Genomic DNA, 6,490 nt, shown 5'->3' with positions numbered 1-6,490 from the left:
ATTTCGATTGTCGAGGCCGATTATCGATTGTCGATACAGATTCCATTTGTCAAGGCTGATTCCGATTGTTGAGGCCGGATATCAAGGACGATTGATGAGGCCCAATGTGATGTATATGCGACCTGTATTTGAAGTCATTGTGATGTGCATTCGGCCCGTGCTCGAGGCCCAATATGATGTATATGCGGCCCGTATTTGAGGCCAATTGTGATTTGCATTCGGCCCGTGTTCAAGGCCCAATGTGATGTATATGTGGCCCATATTTGAGGCTCATTGTGATGTGTATTCAGCCATGTTTGAGGCCCAATGTGATGTATATGAGGCCTATGTGATGAGGCCCATTATGATGCATTTGAGGGCTAGGCGATGTAGCCCATTGTGATGTATGTTAGGCCCATGTGAAAGGCCCATCGTAATGTGTTAAGTTCTTAAGTGAGGCCCATAGTGTTGTATATTTAGCCCTTGTGTGGGGCCATGAGTCTACTCTGTGTTAGGCTCTATAAGGGCCATGTCATGTGGGCAATGTTGGTTAAATGTCTACATTGTCGAGGTCAATTATCGATGTCAGTTATTGATACTGATTATGAGTATGCAACTGCATAGCATCATGATACATGCCCATACGCATCATCTGCACGTTGTTATGAGATGTGGTTGACCATTGCATATGTCATTAAACAGATTGTTATGAGGCTCCTTGATAGGTGGAGGTTATCTCACATGAGCGCATGGTATGCGCAGAATGATGCATGACTGGATTGTATGACTCACACATCTTGCATTGTGTGCCCTAACGACATTAGGGCCATAGCCTCCACAGGCATATCGTGGATGGCCAGACGGGACACCGAAAATTTATTTTAGCATCGGACTGCCATAGATGGCCTTGGGTGAAAACTCCTAAACCCTCTTGGACGTCCCAACGTCGAGACCAAGTGGATACATGAGCGCCCAAGTGCCGAATACCAAGAGGCCGTGTCTCCCACTGTATCGTGGTCGGTTGAGAGGGGTTGTGGCCTTACCTGCCCGAGGATAGGGGGCATAGCTAGGCTAAGTTTGACTAGCTCGTGAATGGATCCGCTATCGACGTGCTGGATAGGTATTGGTAGACTATTGGCCAGGCGGATAGTGAGGTTTCTTACGTTCACTTGGACTGTGCCGCTGGGAGAGGGGCAGTGCCATTTGGAGTATACTAAACCCCGGTGATGATTCTAGAGAGGAACCATACTGATATATGGACTTGTTGAGTAGGAGTTGCACACTCATTCATTTATTCATTCACTATCCACTTGGGCTGGTGGTGCGCAACTATTTGTTACGAGTACCTTCGCAATGGCCAGGATTTCGGTTGGGGTGCATGACTAACCTGAGATCAAGAGTTTTCCACATTAAGTCTAGCTATCCAAATTTAGGTATGGGACTGGTTTGAATAGAAGTCCCTTGTGGTGGACCCCGTAGTCTGCGATACTACGTACTATCATCTCGACTTCACACTCCAATATGGTCATTCCATTCGCACCGCATATCGCATTACATCCACAGAATATGACATTTCGGATTGCCATATTTCTGCATTTATATGACCTAGATAAGGCTAATGGTATTAGTAGCTCTTTCGAATTACATATTATATTGCATCCTCGATATCTGATATCTGGTTCATTATGTTTTCGCATTACATGGCTGATTTACATTACTTTATCAGTATATGACATTGGCTTGCTATGTCTTTTCATCGCATATCCTGTATGAGGTTGATGATATAATTTTTTTCATGGACTTGCAGTATTTCTGCGTACTCTGATTACTCTGATATTGCTTACCTGGAACTTATCTTGTGCATACACTTTCACCACCCACTAAGCTTTCTATAAGCTTATGCACGATAGATGCGTGCAGGTGGCATTAGGTTGCAGTAGCAATGAGCTTGGGGCATGCAGCGGACTTATGGAGTTTTGATTTTTGATATATGTATTTTCCTTTCAACACTGTATTCAACTGTTTATATTAGTGGATATGTGATGATGATGTTACCTATATGATTTGAGTATACTTGTGGTTATGCTTATTACGAGATAAATGTACACAAAAAAAATCCTCCTTGTAGGATCCTAGGATCGGAATCTGGCGTATAGGCGCTGGGAGCCGAGAATGGGGTACTACGAAGGCTGTCGGCACCGAATTCGACGATCGAGGTTCTCGTGAGATCAGTTTTCGAGTTTGGGGCGTGACAGAAGTTGGTATCAGAGCAGAACTTGTGAATACCTGAAGGTAACATCACATATCTGCTGATAGCTACCCTTTACTGTATGATCATTGAGAACCTAGAACGGTTAAATCCCCGAGTTCGAATAACTTAGAGATTTTTTGATACAGTTCCCTACCGTTGAAATTGTGAGACTGCATAGTATTCCAGTTTCTATCGTCTTTGATCCAGGGTCTGAGGTTCAATAGGATCACCATAGTATTGATGATGCATCTTGGGAGGGCAATGTTGATATTAAAGAGTACTATTTTCATCCTTTTGTAGATTGATCAAGCCTCGACATATATACTTAATGATGTTTCCTCTCCCCTTGTCTCTTCAGTAAATTTCGAGGATAAAATTTTTATTAGGTGGGGAGAGCTGTAAGACTCGTCTCCTAGCCCGTATCGTTCCATAGGCCTCCGCGGTCCTCCCGAATTTCGACGACCCACGATCTGCTATTGGCATTTGCGCATGATCTTGAGTCGTGTCCCATATATTAGACTCAGTTCGACTCGAAACTTGTATCCTTGCGACCACGTCATCACCGCGGTTCCAACGCCACGTCTCGTGCACCGAGACGATACCCAGGCCAGGAGATGTGGGCCCGTGTTCAGTTCGAGAACAACACCGCGTGTTGCAATCCCAAGAGAAATGTCTCATCAATGAAATCAATCAATCAAGTACCATATCACATCATGTTAAATACCAACACCCATCCCTCTCTCACCTAAAGTCAACTCTCCCTTACAACTAAGTACACATCCATCCCCCATCACTCATCTCTCACCCAACACACCCCATTCCCCTCTCTCTCTACATCATCTCTCTCTTCTCATTCTCTCTCTCATTCTCCCAAGCAACCCAAGCAACTCCAACGCCCATGGCTTCCATGAGAGAACTAGGTGTGGCCCATTCCCTACCACCCAATCCCACCCTCCAAAATTGATCTCAACCGTTGAAATTGTACCTTTGGAGCTCTAACATGCATTGGCAGAAGAAGGAAAGGGAGATCAAAGGTGGGTGTTTCTAGAGTAGATCTTGATCTTTGGGACAAGTGGGACCCATTTGATGTATGTGTTTTAAGGGTTAGAGAGGAGCTCATAGTGGCAGAACTCCTCCCTCACACACGTCTCTCTCTCTCTCTCTCTCTCTCTCTCTCTCTCTCTCTCTCTCTCTTCCATATTTCGTGGCCGACCTGATATAGGTGAGAGGGATCTGGACCGTCTAGCAGCAAGGATGTCCTTACTGTCCAAGTGCTGGACGTCCAACAGCCGCACAGGCCTATTTTGTATGGGAAACCCAAGATTTGCTGGGTCCCGGGAACTGTGTGGCCTACCCGCGTGGACTCCACTGTGATGTATGGAATTTATCCTCACCATCCATTCCCTCGCCCAGCAGTGGGACTGGTGGGCCACATTTTGCTGGACTAGTTGTTGTCCAATGGCAGGCTCTGATGCAGGTTTGGGTGATTGGAAAATACAAATATCTGCTTGATTTAGCAGCAGGTGGGTCACTCCCGTGGACCCCACCTTGTTGTACATGATCTACACCCACACCGTCCATCCCTAGATCATCAGGGACATCATCCATTAGGCTAGATGGGCTGTGATCTACTGCATCTACTGCTGTCCAGCAGCAGGCGATGATGAAAGGAAAAACAAATATTAGCTTGATTCAGAGGATCTGGTGGGCTACACTCACGTGGACCCCAACCTATATGTATGTACTGTATAGTATATTCACATCATCCAGATCTAGCCTTCTGGTGGACTACACCATAGTATCGGCAAGGCCACCACCTGCTGACCGTTTGATGTAGGAAAGAAAAAAAAAAAACACAACAGTAGCTTGATCCAAAGGAGTGGCCCACCAGATGTGGGATCACTACGATTTATGCATTTTATCTGCACCGTCCAGCAATCTGGACGGTGAGACCCACCACTGTGAGACCCTAAACCTATAGCTTATAACCTAAACCTAAACCTTAACCTTAAACTAAACCTAAACCTAAACCTTAACCGTAACCTACACCTAAACCTATAACGTATAACCTAAACCTAAGCCTAAAACCTAAATGTATTCTCAAATCCCTAAACCTAAACCTGCATGTAATCCTAATCTCAACTCCCTAACCCAAACCTAAACCTAAACTTGAAAACCCAAACCTAAACCCGATCCTGAACCCGAACCCGATTTCCTAAACCTAAACCTTAACCTATTCTCAATTCCCTAAACCTATAGCTTATAACCTAAACCTAAACCTAAACCTAAACCTAAACCAAAACCAAAACCAACACCTATGACCTAAAACCTTAACCTATAACCTATAACCCAACCTTAACCTAAACGTAAAACCTAAACCTTAACCTATATCCTAAAACCTAAACCTAAACCTATAACCTAAACCTTAACCTATAACCTAAAACCTAAACCTAAACCTAAAACCTGAATGTATTCTCAAATCCCTAAACCTAAACCTACACCCAATCCTAATCTTAACTCCCTAACCTAAACCTAAACTTAAACTTGAAAACCCAAACCTAAACCCGATCCCAAACCCGAACCCGATTGCTGTAATAATGTAGCCAACAAACAAAAATGTATCCCTTTTAACACATGCCCCTTTTACAAAGCTTTAATTTTTGTTGTTGTTTATATTAACTTGAATTGAAACACTTTTTTGCATTATTTGCTTGCATTAGTTTTATTTTAATGATCAGTTTATGCAATTCTTCATGATTATGGAAGAAGTTTTTGCAATTCTTCATGATTCTGAATTATAATGTTTTGTTGGTTGAATATTTTTTTATTAGATGAAAGACACAAAAAGAAAATTATTGCTGATTTTTTTCCTTTTTTTTATTTATGATGTTAAACTTATACGTATTTATGCATCGATGAATGTAGTGTGGATAAAAATGTTTGTGTTTGGATGGATGTAGTTTATGTTTGGATGAATGTAGTTTATGTTTGGATGGATTTACGTAGTTTAGGTTTAGATGGATGTGAATGTGAATATGATGAAATATATTATATAACAGGTGTATATTAGGAAGAATACAATGAAATATATTGTAACAGGTGTATATCGACCGTTTCATATTTGAAAATTTCTGACGGCTCTAGGATGTCCATATTTTTTTAAATATTCAAATATGAGACGGTCGAATACTGTCCTTTTAAGGGTCATAAGAGACAGTTCATAGCAGTCCTTTTTAAGGATGGCCCATAACCGTCCATTTAAAGGAAAGTCCATGACCGTTCTTTTAAGGGTCATAAGAGACGGTTCATAGTAGTCTTTTTGAAAGACGGTCCATGACCATCCTTTTAAAGGTCATAAGAGATAGTTCATGACAGTCCTTTTTAAGGACGGTCCATGATCATCCTTTTTACAGACAGTCAATGACCGTCCTTTAAGGGTCATAAGAGACGGTTCATGACAGTCCTTTTTAAGGACGGTCCATGACCATCCTTTAAATGTCAATAAGAATGATGGTTCATGACTGTCCTTTAAGTAATACGACGCCTTAAAATATGACGGCCCATGCGACAGTCCATGACCATCCTTTTTAGTCATTTGAGATGGCTTTCAACTATCGTTTTTTCGTTGTTTTGGCGTAGTGTGCGAAATAGGTTACACCAATAGGATAGTGCTAAAAATTGAGATGTACATTGCTAAAATTTCGATTAAGAATTCACTTTAAGGGGGTTAGTCTAGAATGACCCTTGTTCTAGTGGTCGGTTGTGAGTACTGGCATATGCATATCAACTTAGTAGGAAAACTAGTGCACGCACATCGGACACCGTAAGATTGATTATCATTCACAATCATAGTAGAAGTGTTGAATTTTGGGGACGAAATTCTCTTTAATAGGGGTAGATTGTAACACCCCGTACTTTTCGGTACTCGAGTGTTACCATGAAAATCTAAATCATTTGACATGTATGTGGAAACACACGTAGCTTTCCTTATACATCAACATCCAGTGATCCTCAAATCATCCATCTCGACCGTCTAGTACAACGTTCATTCCTATAACAAGCCATCCATCCGATTAATTTTCAAAATAGTCCATAATAGCTTCAGAGACGTCTATTTTAGGATCTCAATCACTTCAATAGACCAATTAAACCTTTCTTCATCAATCACAACCCCGAGATCTTAAGATCCACCATTCATCAAGTTATGATACCTTATTCAACGATTCAATGCCAAATCATGTGAATCTGACTGTTAGATGG

This window comes from Magnolia sinica, chromosome 5, assembly GCF_029962835.1.
Source record: "Magnolia sinica isolate HGM2019 chromosome 5, MsV1, whole genome shotgun sequence".
NCBI lineage: Eukaryota > Viridiplantae > Streptophyta > Magnoliopsida > Magnoliales > Magnoliaceae > Magnolia > Magnolia sinica.
This window is presented reverse-complemented; position numbering follows the sequence as displayed.